The 15855-nt window shown below is 39.6% G+C and overlaps 1 gene segment (V, D, J or C); it reads right to left on the reverse strand.

The window, feature by feature from the left end:
- Window positions 1-6320: 6320 nt before the first annotated feature.
- On the reverse strand, window positions 6321-10437 carry LOC311195952 (T cell receptor beta constant 2-like). The segment is given in 4 exons: window positions 10027-10437; window positions 9637-9654; window positions 8509-8615; window positions 6321-6621 (listed from the first exon to the last, which is right to left on the reverse strand).
- Window positions 10438-15855: the final 5418 nt, after the last annotated feature.

Here is a 15855-nt window from a genome sequence, read left to right on the forward strand (position 1 = left end):
AATCACAATGATGAGCGAATCCTGTGGGCAATTTAACTCTGGGGGAAAGACTTAGTCACACAGCTCATTTCTGCAAGAATAAAGCCAGAAGACTCAGTGAAAACTGAGTCTCTGGGAGTTCTGCATTGTAAAGGTACCATATATTCTTCCAGAATACACTGCCTTGAGCTGTCTTCTTCTCTAGCCCCTTCTTGCCCTTCTCACTCCCTTCAGTTTATTTATTCATTCAGTTTTATTTTATAGCCTGATTCCTTGCCAGCTTTCTCCACAGTTTTAGTAATCTGACAAATCAACATCAAACATCGTATTCACAGGGCAAATTAGGTAACAATAATCAGTTGGTTTATTTGCCCCCTTCTTCTTCACAGTCCCTATTATCTTGCTCTTTCCTGACCTGTCTTTCCCGAAACATCTTTAGCTGCTTTAGTTAAGCTCTGCTGACTCACACCCTTACACTGTACTTTTTCTTACCTAGAACAATGAGCCACGTTCCTTCCAAACCTCATATAAAAATTGTATGAGGAGCTTGTTCTCTCTTCCTCCACCTCACTGGCACAAACCTTCTATTTCCTGATCTACCGTACCTGGAAAAGCCACTCCTGAAAGACTGTCCATCCCAGAAATAGCTGTACTAGCCCCTGGAGATGCAGTATTCTACTTTGTTTAGGTAATATCTACAGCATTGAATTTCCAAGACAACAGGGAAGATGCTGTTCATCCTTCTCTTGCAGTCCCTCACTGTCTTTACTTTCCTTCACTTCAAGATTAATAAAACATTATTTTCATTTAATCTGTTTTGACAATAAGCATCCTCTTCCCTATGAACCTACAAATAACTGCTTTTAGGCATGGGATTTAGCAACTCCGAACTGGAAATTGTGAACACAGGAGTTCATCAACGGGGAGGAGTGCAGGGCTGTTTATTTTCTGTTCTCAGGACCCTGGGATCCTGGCTTGTGCCAACAGATAATTTTCCACTACTCCATTTCACACTTGGCATAGAACTTGCTCACCAACCTTTTCCTTCACTTCAGATTGTATCCTTTTGTTCATTTTGTTTCAAATGCTGTTTCTTGAGTGTATCAGTCTTTATACTGTCAAACAGCAGTACTTTGACGTCAATCCTCCTCATCCTCATAAAACATAATGAGAGCTCTAATTTGTCCACTAACCTATCTTTCAATTCCTGAACAGAGTGTTAGTGCCTTCATATGCAAGTTATCTCCAGCTTATGAGTTTTACTTCAAGTAACAAAACATCACCTTCTTTCTTTTAGGGGCTCCCCACTCACACCCCATCTGGGCTTCTCTTTGGGTTTTTTCCCCTTCTTCTGTGTCTTTGTCTATTTCTTTGTATCTTTCAAAAGCATAAATTAACTAGAGGTTTTTTTCTATAATGATCAGGGAAAATGTGGCAAAAATTATTTATGGAAATAACAATTGCAACTGTAAGACTGATCATCTCTCTCACTGATGCACAAAATAACTTGAACATGACTGGACTAAAATAGAAAATACAGGTATGGAAAGAAATAATTGAAAGACAAAATTATTTCTGGGTTTCTTTTTATTTTTTTTTTTTTTTACTTTCAAACTGTTCTGGTTTAAGCTGAAATAATTTTTTCCTAGTAGCTGGTGCAGTGCTGTTTTGTGGATTTAGTTGGTAACACACTGGTGTTTTATTTGTTGCCAATCAGTCAAGGACTCTTCAGCTTCTCATACTGGCCTGACAGCGAGTGGGCTATGGGTGCCCAAGAAGCTGGGAGGGGACAGAGACAACACAACTGACCCAAACTGGCCAAAGGCATATTCCATATCATATGATGTCATGCTCAATATGTAATTGGCGGGTGGTTCAGGAGCTCGAGAACCGGTGAGAAATGGTGCTGTGCATCACTTGTTTTGTATATGCTGTTGTTGCACTTGTTTTGTATATTCTGTTGTTGCTCTTGTTATTGTTATTATTACTGTCATCTTCCTTTTCATATTAAATTGTCTTTACCTCAACTCACAAGTTTTACCTATTTTCTTTTCGATTCTCTTCCCCACCCCTCTGCAGGAGGAGGAAGCGAACAGATGTGCGGTTGCTTGAGCTGCCGGCTGGGTTAAACCGCAGCACAAACATACTTTGTAAACAGCATCTTGTTAATTGCAGCAGGCACCTTGGTCTCTCCTTCAAACTGTGGTAGCTCTGTGCAAGCAGAGCTAAAGTTTATTGCTGGAATTGGTAAAATCTTGCAGATAGAAGTCAAAATTGCTTTTTTTTTAAAAAAGAAATAAATAATGGTGATGTCTAAAATTGCTCTCTGTTGTCTGAGTTTGTGTGAAGGAGGAATCAACTCACTTTTCATCCCTTAGTGGAAAAACAAATGCTAAGACTTTATGTGAATTATTGAGGGACGTTATTTTTTTTAGTTGAGGGTATCAGAAAGTGCTCCTTCTGTTCACACCTTGTGAATTTGAGACTCATAAATATGTTTTTGCAAAAAAGCAAGCTCTCAGAAAGAAGTTCTCCTTTTTGTTTGAGACAGCCATGAGACAACCTAAGTAATAGTTGTAATCAGAATAGCAAACAGAACTCTTTGTTCAATATGATATTTTCTCCTGTTCTGAAGTGTTTTTAGGATATTAAAGGAGTGACAAGTACAGAGCAGGACAAATTACTCCATTTTTTTCAATTATGCTCATCTGTCCTCTAGCACTAAGATACACATTTTTTTCTGATAATGACATTTTAAAAAGACAGGCCAGGTTCCCCTCAAATCTATCACCAGATCCTATTCAACCAAACAAATGCATTGACTGACAGGTGACTTTAAATTTATTCACTGAATCTTTCTTCACTACCACATTGAGCCTGATGTCATCAGCAAGCTAATCTCAAACAAGAACACAGGGAGAGAAAAAGCCGCTACCATGCTTCTCCTGAAAGTGTGTCACTTGTCATCTGACTACTGTTCTTTTCCCTCTCTGCTACTCTCAAATTCTGCATTTGGGCTAGAAATCATCATTTTTTTTATGTGCAGATGTGTGATGTGTTGACTTGCTTAGGTGACAGATGTAGAAATGAAGAAAGCTCCTATTCTCACCAGTCGCACAGGCAAATATAATGAAATAAGCTCTGGGGCTGTGCCCCTTCTTGATTTTGCTATAATTATTTTAAATAATTATACGAAGGTGATCAAGGGCTGGAGCACCTCTCCTATGGTGACAGGCTGCAAGAGCTGGGCTTCTTCAGCCTGCAGAGGAGAAGGCTCTGGGGGAACCTAATTGTGGCCTACCAATACTTAAAGGGGTCCTACAGGAAAGTGGGAGAGGGACTGTTCACCAGGGAATGTAGTGACAGGACAAGGGGCGATGGCTTCAAGCTGAAAGGGAACAGGTTTAGGTTAGACGTTAGGAAGAAATTCTTTACTATGAGGGTGGTGAGGCACTGGCACAGGTTGCCCAGAGTGTTCAAGTGGCGGAGTTCAAGGCCAAGTTGGATGGGGCTTTGGACAACCTGGTCTAGTGAATGCTGTCCCTGCCCATGGCAGGGGGGTTGGAACTACATGATCATTGAGGTCCCTCCTAAACCAAACCATTCTGTGATTCTGTGATTTAAAAAGTTAGAATTGCTCTATTGGTCATAATGAAAGGTTCTGCCAGACAATTGCAATCATGAAGAGTGATGCCAATTAAAGACTGTAAGACTAATGAAGACACATAGTTCAGTGATCACTGTAAAATTGAAGAATCTGTTATACTTTTGTCCTAGTTTTCTGATCTCACACTGAACCCAGAAAAATATTTAATATATAAATGTGCTTAGTAATAGAAATTTCTTTTCGTCCTTTATTTACATCAGCAAATGGATTTAAAAACTACTTTAATCTGCCTTTTGTCAAGAGAATAAATTATTTTAGCGTTGTTTCATAAATTAACCCTTTAAGACATTTTATTGGTTGTGTTGTAATGAATTAATATTAAACAGTAAGAAACAAAATTACCTAAGGAAACTTATCAAGCACTGTCAGCTGGGTATCCTGTTCAAAGTGCAGTGGTGAGTTTGCACAGTAATTTGAAGAAGTATCAGAGCTGTCTGCCTCAAGAAGGTCTCAATTGCACATATCAGGCTATATCCTACCTTCCACGAGGTTACAAATGGAGGCGACCTTTATGCTCTCATCTGTGTTAGAAAACATGCTTTTGCAGAATAATATGCTGAAACAGCTGGTACTTTGCTCCAAGATGTACTGTATGTAGTGAATCCAGCCTATATAGGAAGTAGCCTTCTCCATTTCTCCCTGTGTCCTGTTGTGAGTCTTAGTTTTAGAATTCAACTATCTGAGACACTTTCTGTAAATAAAAGCAGAAATGGTGAATCTCTCCCCGTTCTGTCATCACTAAGCTGTACTAAAGAAGAGAACTGGAACTCACCTATCCCACATCTACTTCCTGTGACTTTCTTGTTGACCAGTTTTCATACAAAAGATGTTTATTTTGTCTTTAAAAAAAACCCATTATTATATCACAGTGTCATGTATTTGTTAAAGGCTAGGCTCCTTTCCTTACCTAGTATTGTTACCTGGGTACGAAGACCAAATTGCTGAATATGTATCACAATATTACAGAGACTATGCCAAAATATACCTCTCCCCATAACAAAATTTGGAGAAAGAAATAGGAATATCCCATGGGAAAAATCCCAGACAGAGATGTGTCACCCTGAGAGACAGTGCCAGGGACTGATGCTCACAGGACACATTACAGGAATGCTGATAGTCCTAACAAGTAGGGCACAGAATCCACCTCCCAAAAAGACGTGGTGTAAATGCAATATGGTTGGCATGTGGCTGCTCGTTAATGACCACAAACTTGCTGATATCTGTTCAGCAGTTGTCTTGCTTGAGATAGTCCTGTAATGGTGGAAATAGATATAGAACAGTGATGGACTAAGCAAAATGTGTTTCTACACATACACAATCTCTGCAATGAAGCCTAGGCCACAAACCCTCCCATGTGAAGACAGTAATGATGCCAGGATTTCATTACAAAAAATTGTTTTATGTGGGTGACTTCCAGGCATCGAGAGGAGAGGAGTCTCAATGTTTTATCCATCTGTTCTTACTGGGCGTATTCCTCAGTAGGCTTCAGATTTTATCCCTTCTCAGGGAGTTTTTTATAAAGTTTTCTCACCAGTGTTCCCACAAATACTGAGCTTTGTACAAAACCAGTTTCATTCAGTTCCACCACCAGCGGTTGATGGTGAAGTTTTGAAAATGCAAAGCGTTTATGCACACCGAACCTTAGAACAGATGTGGCATCTTGGCTGTGTAGCATGTATCTCTATTGCAAGAGACATCTGGAAAGATAGAAAGGCTTCTATGCCTCTGTATGCAGAATTGCACTGTGTTATTTGTTTCCTGTGATCCACTACTACTCACCAAGCCAAGCATGTATTTATATCTGATAAGAAACAGAAAGGGGAGAGGGCTGTGATAGCTAAAAACTAAAGAGTGTGGCTATGAGCACATACAGATGCTATATACTAATAGGAAGCTAAACAGCACAAGTGCACTGACAAGGAAAAGTGCAGAGTTGCCATGGGGTAAGGTAGTCACAAGAAGAAAACACCCCTTAACAGCATAGAGAATCTAAAATATATACCCAGTAGGTTGGATATAGTGAGTAGATAGCAATTCCTGTTCCATGATTCCTGGCATGTGCACACACACACGCACTGTAGAGCAAACACATCGATAAAAACCCTAGTTTAGCTGAAGCCAGCACCCACTCATGCAACCACAAATAGCGCTAACGGACCTGAGCATATGAGCCCCTGAGACCTACAGCCCCACACCACTTCCTGGTACAGACCCCCTTGCTCACAATTACACACCCTCACTCAATACTTTGTAGGCACATGCCACACACATACACCGGATCCCAGTAACTGGCCTTAGACCTTCAAACTACTGAGAAACTGGCTCTGAATTCCCTGGTCCCCTGTTTACCTCACACCCCCACAGCACACTGAAACCCACACTGACACACAATGGCTCTTGAGAAACTAGCCTTAGACATGCATTCTGCTTGCTGTACTTATATGCTCATTGTCCCAGTGTACCAGCCTCTGAAGTCTTCAGCCCCAGTCTAGTTGTTGGCACACAGTCCAAGTACTGGATAAGCCTTCTACTGTTTTCATAGCTATTCCTATAATAATTGTCAGTGTATGTTCTTGATTGTTAATTCTTTATGATACTACATTATACTGTAGGACACGACTGCTACAAAAGATAAAATTAAGAAACAACAACTCGTGATTCTTAAACTGAAAGGAAGTTAAAACTTTATTCCTGATTCAAGGAGATGGGTATTAAGAGTACCGTCTGAGCCTCTGAGTATTAAGATGTTAGTTTTAAAGTTATGATAGTATACAATATGATACAATATGCTATAGAATACAGGGAAACTCCAGCAGTAGAAAAAACAGAAAGGGGACAGAGAACCACCAAGAAATTCTCAGAAGTTCTTAGAAGCATAGATCCTTTGCTATGGAAAGGTGGAAATAATTTGCTGTGTTCTTGCTGATGTGGTGAAGACGACTCTTCATTTATTCTCTATACAACTTGCCACCAGCCTAATTGAAAACAAAACAGAATAAGGAATTAAAAAACACAACCCAAGCAAAAGGAACAAATACAATAATCTAGGAAAGAGTAGACCATATTTATCAGGCTTCTATAATAGAGCAATTGCATCAGTGGACAAGGGAAGAGCTACCTGAACTTCTGTAAGGCCTTTGATACTGCCCCAGCAATGTCTTAACTGCTAAACAGGAGAGATACAGGTTTAATGGATGGACTGTTACGTGGGTAAGGAATTGGCTTGATAACCATGCCCAAAGTTACAGCCAATGACTTAATGTCCAAGTAGAAACCAGTAACGAATGGTTTCCCTCAAGGGTCTATACTGGGATCAATACTATTTAACACCATTGTCAATGTGTCATTGATAGTGGGATTGAGTGATGCAGTTCATATGCTTGAGCAAAGGGACTGTCCAGAAGGACCTGGACAGGTTTGAGGAGTGGGCCTATGTGAACATCATAAAGTTCAACAAGGCAAGGTCCTGCATATGGATTGGGGCAATCACTGGGATCACTACAGACTAAGGGATAAGTGGCTTGAGAGCAACCCTGTAGGGAAGGACTTGGGAATACTGGTGGATGAAAAATTGTATGTCAGCTGGCACATCCGCTTGCAGACAAGAAAGCCCATTGTATCAAGGGTTGCATCAAGAGAAGTGTGGCCATCAGTTCAAGTGACTCTTGCTCTCATGAGACCCCACATGGAATACTACATCCAGTTCTGGGGGCCACCAGCACAAGAAAGACATGAACTTGTTGGAATAAGACCAGAGGAAGGCCACAAAAATGATCAGATGGCTGGAGTAGGTCTCTCTTATGGGAGAGTTGGGGTTATTCAGCTTGGAGAAGCAAAGCTTTTGGCAGACCTTCTTGAGGGCTTTCTAAATACAAGGAGGCTTATAAGAAAGACAAAGAGTTTTTACCAATGCCTGTATAGTGACAGGATGAGGGGCAATAGTTTTAAGGGGTAGGATAAAGGGTAGGTTTAGATTAGGTATAAGGAAGACCATTTTTATGATGAGGGTGGTGTGGCACTGGAACAGGTTGCCCAGAGAAGTTGTGGATGCCCCCTCCCTGGAAGTGTTCAAGGCCAGGTTGGATGGGGGCTTTGAACAACTTGATCTAGTAACGGTGCTCCTGCCTGTGGTGAGAGGATTCGACCAGATGATCTTTCAAGGCCTTTTCTGACCCAGATTCTATGATTGTGATCCAGTTAAATCCAAACCTATTCCCTCCAGTATCCTTGAAAAAGGACACAAAACCAGAATTGAGACTGTGTTCATAAGCACCATCAAACCCACAAGGTCACTTTTCAAATACATCTCCTAGTCCCGCTTTTAAAGGAATAAGTGCTGAGGCTTCCATGGTATATCTTTCAGGCACATGAGAAACTTACTGATAAAAAGTATTTCCTGGTAGTTTGTCAAAGGTCTCCCCTTTGTTAGGATTTATCCTATTGTTCTTTGTAAACATTTGTAAAGCTTTGTAAAGCTTTGTTCAGATTTATCCCATATATCTCCTCAAAACCCCTGCTTATTACTTTCACTGCAGGCACGAGTTCCTTTTCAATGCTTACAGAAAAGTATGATACATCTGTTATCTCCCTTTTTTACTCTATAAAGAAGTTGTCCTTAATTCTCATCTTTTTCTGTGTGTTTAAAAATATTTTGAGAAGGAATTGCTCTTCTTGATAGCATTGATTTTATCTGAGTTCTGGAAAAACAATAATACAAAACACATCACTTCCGATTTTTCATATTAGCCCACACAAAGCCCAGCAAAGAATGTGGAGAACAACCCCACAGCTGATAACAGATTTAGAACATCCATTGATTCCCATACTTGTAAGCTCAACCTGCAAGTGACACAGTAGCTTACCTTGGCTATCCACATCACACTGCTCACCAAAACTGCATAAAGGAAGGCTTTGCCACAGAGGAGGAGGTAAGTGAGCTTCAGAGAATTTCCATACCGCAAGTAGGACTCTGCAAATCAAACATCATTTGTGTATTGAATTATTATCATCATCATGAGAGAGTAGACCTAATGTAGTTTTAATGGAACAAGAACCCTTGAAATCTTCAGCTAAGTGACAAAAAGGAACCAAATGAATGGCTCTGTTGACACAAGGTAGGATGGGATGGGAAAGAACACTGATTCAATGAACCAAAAGAGAAAGTGAGTCTGGGAAAAACAGAGGTTTTATGCTAAGAATGTATGCCCTGATTGGGAATCTTTAACCATTGTTAACCTACTGAAAAACTAGGCTGTTCATGTGAATCCCCTCTTAGGAATACAAAGTAAACTGAATCACAAGATACAAAAGTTTTTCACTCATTATTGTCAGTGGTCTTGTGAGGGCTGGTAATCTTCCAAGGAAGTTTTATGTAGCCCAGAAGAACATGGTATCTAGAAATTTTGTTCTCATAGACTTTTAACTCTTAAGGAGTTGCAGTAAGTATTGACACACCAGCCTGATTTTGATTAAGCCTTAAGATTCATGAAGCATTAAAGAAATTGGTGGGGAAAAAAAAGTGTGAAATATGTATACATAGAAGAAAAAAACAGGTTTAAAGATGGGTATCCTTGCAGTTTTGAGTGGAATGTGACTTGTGATGAGAAGTATTCTGAATTTGATACTAAGAAATACTCAAAATTCCAGGTTCTGAATTTTGATGTCATAATCACTTGGTCAATTATGAATTTTTTCTTTCATGGCTGAATGAGTAGCTTCCCAACAAAACAAACACTTACAGGAAGGTTCTACAATTTATTCTATTATTTCAAAAGGGAATCATAAAGAAGAGCTAAAGAACCAAAATACAGGTACAGACAGCATACATATAGAACCTTCACAAAATATATTTTTTTTAAATCTAACATACAAACCACTTAGATTAGGAAGTGCAAGTTATTCTTCTAGTAGAAATCTCACGTACCTTATACTTAGCATCAACAAAAATGGAATTAAAATACATACACTTATTTATGAGAAGACACACATACCTTCTGTGAGTGAGCAATCTGAAAGACAAAAATGAACCAAAAGTCACATCTCTCTTCAATGCAAACGTAATAAAAATGTTAGAAGTTTAGAAGCCTGATTAGTTTTAGTATGCTATTTTTTATTACACATTTCACTATATTACAGATTTCTCAGCAAAGAGCTGAAGAAACTTTTGAAAAGCTATAGATGCATAATGATAATGCAGATAATAAGGTCCAGGAATATGAAGAGACACATGTAAATGCCTATATATTTACATATATATTTTTGTGCCATAACGATACTCTGTATAGAAGTTGGAAATAGATGCATTTCATATCATAACCAACACCCTTTTGATTTCTGACTTCTCATTTTCACAGTATGGTGATATAAATATTTTCACTCACCAGCCTCACCGTAGATGAATTTCTGTATCGAATCCTTTGTTCCATTCTTAAAAAAACTGGCAACACACTCAAAACGGTTCAAAGGGTTGAACCATTCCAAGGTTGAGATCCTCAGTCGGCTGGTCAATGAGTAGGTATTCCCGTTCTGTGTGGAAACCTCATCCGTCCCCACCCCTGCTGTCCTCTTAACACCATTCACCTTCCAGACCAGATCCAGGTGGTCAGGGTAGAAATCAGAGGCTAGGCACACCAGCGTGGCCTTGCCCTTTTGTTGCATCTCTTGCTTTGATGGGGAAAAGATGACTACAGCTGGAGATATGGTTTCAACATTCTTCTCTGAAATGGAAGCAATATGGCCCAGAGCCTTTGTTATTGTCTTCAGTCAGAAACCCCTTATTCTAGTGTATTTGTGCTGTGTGCCTCCTGATATATTTGACCTTTTAACAACTCCCTATTAGATGATTAGTAACTATCAGAGAGACAGACACCAGGAAACTGAAAGCATTTGTCTTTACTCATTACACAAAAACATAGAAGCTAAAGGAGGGAAGGTTTAGATTAGATATTAGGGTGAAGTTTTTTACAGAAAGAGTGGTGAGGTGCTGGAACAGGCTGCCCAGAGAAGTAGTAGATTCCCCGTCCCTGGAGGTGTTCAAGGCCAGGTTGGATGGGGCCCTGGGCAGCCTTGTGTAGATCCAGGCCTGGAGGTTGGTGTCCTTGCCTGTGGCAGGGGGGTTGGACCTCTATGATCCTTGGGGTCCCTTCCAACCCAGACCATTCTATGATTCTATGATAGAAATTCTGTTTACAGAAATGCATGAGTGTTTGAATTTCTAGTATTGTCTGTGTATAAGATTAGGAAAGTTGAAAAAAAGCTGACCAACAGGTAGGCTATAAGTATCCAGTTGTGCTATAAGACCTTTATTTGTAATATTGTACTAATAAGTCTCTAAGGCACAAGCATCTTCAAGCAACTGCTTTACATTCCTGGAGATGTAATTAGACATGATGGTTACTACAGTGTTCAGAAGTATACTGCCATGTGATACCCTACTTGGACCTCCCCATCTAAGAGATGACTTGAGAGGAAGGAGTGAATCTCTCTCACTAAGTGAAGAACACTTTTGGTAACCCTAACCCTGGAACAAGTTTAGGTCTTAAATGGCCATCCTTTTTAAAGACTATTAAATACATCTTTATGTTATTTATTATTTCAGTTATTCTAGGTATAAGAAGCCTTCATTCTAGACTACACAGCTTCCCAAAGTGATGCAAGATTCTAAACACTGACAAAGTGTTTAATAACCACATCGATGTAGAAGGCAACAATGAGATGTCACTCATAAACTAGGCTGTTACCCTAAAAGACACCTTTTTTATATATATACACTTTATTAAAGTGCCTTTTTTTTCTCATCTAGCATGATAAATCCATCAGGTTTGCAGAGTGCACATGGGAACAGAAATGCAGACAGAACTATGGAGCCAAAGAGAAAACATTTACTCTTTTTTTTTTTTGGCGTGAAGGTGCTATAAATTGTAGATGTTCTTCCTGATCATCCCCTCCTTTATAGAGCGGAGAGAATTAACAGAACTAGCAGAAACTACTGTCTCACATGAATCTTGTCCCCTAAGACCTAGTATTTGCTTTCATCTGTTAGGCTTAATCATAATGGTCTTTGCTTACCCCTCAACAGCCCCTGGAGTGTTTCTGTGAAAACACATAAGCTTGTACAAACTTCAGAAGAATGGAGATAACTGCCTAGAAGATAGGGCAGTTGTAAGCCAAAGACTTTTCAGCTCCCCATACCCTGCCAGGTACAAAAGAAGCTGGAAGAGCACAGCCAGAACAGCCGGCCCAAGTTGGCCAAAGGGATATTCCCTTATGTATAATGTCATGCTCTAGATATAACTGGGAAAGCTACCTGGGAGGCAGATCCACTGCCTGGAAACAAGCCTGGGCATTGTTTGTTTGGTTTTTTTTCTCCCACATATGGTAAGCAGCTACATTTGTGCATAACATTGCTGTTATTGTTACTACTACTATTCTCTTTGTTATCTCAACCAATGAGATTTTTTTTTCCCTATTCTCCTCCTCATCCCACCGGTGGGGAGAGGGGTGAGCGAGCAGCTGTGTGGTGCTTAGTTACTTTATGGGGTAAAACCACCAAGCAAAGAAAGCCAGAGAATAAGCATGCTTGAAAGGGAGTAAGGAGACTGGTACAAGCGAGAACCGAGACAATCAGAAAAAAAATGTTATCAACAGCTCATTCTGTTCTGATCTTCTACAGTGTCCACGGCAGACATTGGCACAATGTTCAATCACTTCCAGGCACAAACTCAGGCATTCTCTGTCACGCATTTTTCACCCACCTAAGAGAAAAAAGTACCTCTGTTCTTCCAGTCCCATCATGGCAAGGTCAGTTGCATGATTTTTTTTGTTATCTTTTACTCCTACTCTCATCTTAAAAGTCATCTGTGTATATGCTATATATCATTAATGCAAGGGAAACTCTGAAGTATATTCTACGTTGAGCACCTACTTGCATATAACTCTGAGCACAGTGCCAACGCCAAAGGTAAGAAGCAGAGTTTAAAAGTACAACCGTACATGATCAGACTACAACCTGTAGTGTCATTATGCTCTTGCCAGCCACCTAGTTCTTACAGTGGTACGGGAGCAGGCACCAGTGTGTATTTCTATAATTTGCTATCAGATGTGGTAGTAGCAGACGGAACAGGTGATTTTGCCCTGTGATTCCAAAATGCCTTGATATAGGGGATCTTAAATAATTTGCTGGGAGGAGAGAAGGCAGAGAAAGCAGATGGGGGAAAAAGAGAAAGAAGAGAGGAGAAAAGTTTGCTAAGAGGAAAAGAACATAGTCGTTTCTGAGAATTAGAAGGTGTGAAAAGGACTGCTAGAGGAAGCCAGTGTCTCAAAGCAACTTTAGGCAGACTGTCCACCAGCTCTGGAGGGGGAGCAAAATACCATCAGGGCTATTCTTTCCCTAGGAAAAGAATCCAGAGTCTACCTCTGAAATGTTGCTTTTAAATGTTACGTACAAACTGCAAAAACTTGCAGACTGAAGAAGACAGAGGCAATGGACACAAGGATCTCAAAATTCATGCCTACAAATCCCACATTTCCATATTAACACATTTCATTTTAACAAGCAACCAGAAATCACTAATCCCGTGTTCATGGGGTATGAAAAATTATCATCATTCTGCTATGAAAAATTATCATTATTCTGCTGCTAAGTAAGAATGCCCCTGTGCCCTTAACCAGTATCACATATATTACAGAGATTTATTTTCTGGCTTACCTAGGATGGTGAGTTTTGTCCCACTGCCAAAGGTCAATCTTTCATTATTCACACTGCTTTGTAGCTGCAGGAAAACCTCTCCCCTACTCTCTATCCTCTGAGCCAAATCTGTGGACTAGCCCTCCCTTCATGCAGTAACAGCAAAAGAAGAAATAAAAATTTCATTAATTTACGGACCCCTTAAAAAAAAAAAAAGGCCAAAAAGGCCGGTCTGTATCTCTGTGTCTAACCAGGTGAGATTCATTTCAGAAATATCTCTTCCAGAGCCCTTTTGCTTCAAGCTTAGGTGATTTGTTACTGCAGCTTCCATCATTGCTTTAGAGGACATTTGTCTAGGTGTACAATTAGAAAATATTTCCCATATACAGACAGAGTGCTTTGCTTATTTTCAACTAAATGGCCTCATTTCCTTATTTTCCTCATTTCCTTGCAACATCATGAGCATTCTTTTTTTTTAATTTAGAAAACAACTTGTAATACATGACACAGGACCCTGGTGCACAGCCTGCATTGTAGGAGTTCCTAAACATCCCTCCCTTTCTCCTTCCCTGGAATGAACTCTCTGCTTCTTTTCTCCCTGTCTGCTTAGCTATAATTATTTAAGTTATCTGAATAACTGACTCCGGGCGACGAGAGTTTAGTGTGTTGATTTTCATCAGCTCAGGCAGCTCAGATTTACACTGGATTTGAAAAAACATGCTGATCACCTGATTTTTCCATTGGAGATCAAATTCTATCACTTCTAATAGTATTATTCTGCACCAAAACTGTGTGGTACAAGAGCCCAAGGCATCAGTTCTTCTGACTCCAGCAGCAATACAAGGAGAAGAGCTCACCATCGTTTATCAGTCCTAGAAGCAGCCTTGTTTTACTCTGGATTTGGAAAGAGCCCAAATCCAGAAGTGTGGTTCAGAGAGAAACGTTCCTGAGAGCTACTTTTAATTGAAATGAGCCACATATTCAGTTTTGTGGTTTAGAGTGGCCTTTTGACATCTATTCTGAACTAGTAAGACCATTGTTCCAAATGATCTTTTTATCACCATCCTGATGAGCCTATTTTGTGGACAGAAACTTGCTGTGCAGTAACGAGCTGTTTTCTGAAACAACAAGGAATTAAACCAGCTACAGTGAGCTGTTTGCATTGCTTATGGTAAAATTGAGTATTTGTGACTTCTGTTTTGCCAACTAAAAATTCTAATACACTTACTTGTCTCTCCTAGTTATCTGAAATAACAGATGCTTTACTTAGCTGGGAAAAGATTCAAATTTAAGTTTGTAGGTCTTGATTTTGTTTTCTAGACCTGTCCAAAATCTAACAATGACCTATCTCTTTCTAGACAGATAGCCCTTCATTGACTTGGTCTTAATCATCTGCAAGCCCCAGGAGAACCAGCATTATGGAGAATAATTATACTTTTGGGAAATAGTGATTTTTGCTGTTAATTTATTAAGACAATATACTTGTGTTATGAACATGCTTTTACCCATCCCTCACCCTAATTCTTTCTATGGATAGCTTTTTATTCACTGGAAATCCACTCTTTTAGTTATTTGAAGTGAAATGTGTCCCCTGTACCCAGAGTACCAAACTTAGTCTAGTCTCCACAGTAGACTGAGTTAGTAACCCAGCACACCAGGAAAATACCAGTTTAGTGCTGAAAGGCAGAATAAGGTTGAAGTGAAGCTCTCGACAGAGAAGACCAGGGATTTGAAGTGATTTAAAAGAGAAAACAAAAATTTCTTACCGATTACTGTAAGTTTTGTGCCACTGCCGAAATTCAACTTATTGTTGTCACAGTGACAAAGTCTTGTATCAGAAGCTAAGAAAAGGGATGTCCTGCAGCTGACTTCCATAAGCAGAGGTTTAAGTAATATTTACTGATGTGGAATGTCAAAGATATCTCAAATCTCTAAATGCCTTTGGCAGAAACCCAGCTTGAAATCCTGTATAGTGTATAATGTGTAGTATTTATAAATGCTTTTCTGATTTTTTTTTTTGATACTTATTTTTATTGTCTGCATTTCATCTCAGGTGGTTTTATAACCTTTCTCTAATATCCATGTTATCTCATTGATATTACCTGCTTTTTTTTTTTCTTTTCTTTTCTTTTTTCCAGATGTAGAAACCAAGCAGGTGTACTTGAAGTGGTACAGGCTGTCATTGCTTAGAAATATAATTCCTGTACAACGAGACCTTCCTTAATGTCAGTCTTGCAGTTTAAGCATTGTGAAGCCTTCCTTTCTGTAACTCGTGGAGTTAATCAATACATGCTTTGTTGTTGTCACAGTCACATGCCTTTCCATTACAGGTGGTTCACCTTTGAGGCACTGAACTAAAATCTATTTGCTTTACCCTCAAAGGCAGGCCAGCCATCCTGAATAGTCTTTCAGGTTCCCATTCCATTTTCTGCTAAATTAAAGTGCTTCACACAAGAGGAGTGAGCCCAGAAGAATCAGTTGGCTAGTCTCACACAAACCCTCAACATCCATTGGGAAGAACTGC

Source organism: Gallinula chloropus, assembly GCF_964237585.1.
Source record: "Gallinula chloropus genome assembly, chromosome: 1".
Classification (NCBI taxonomy): Eukaryota; Metazoa; Chordata; class Aves; order Gruiformes; family Rallidae; genus Gallinula; species Gallinula chloropus.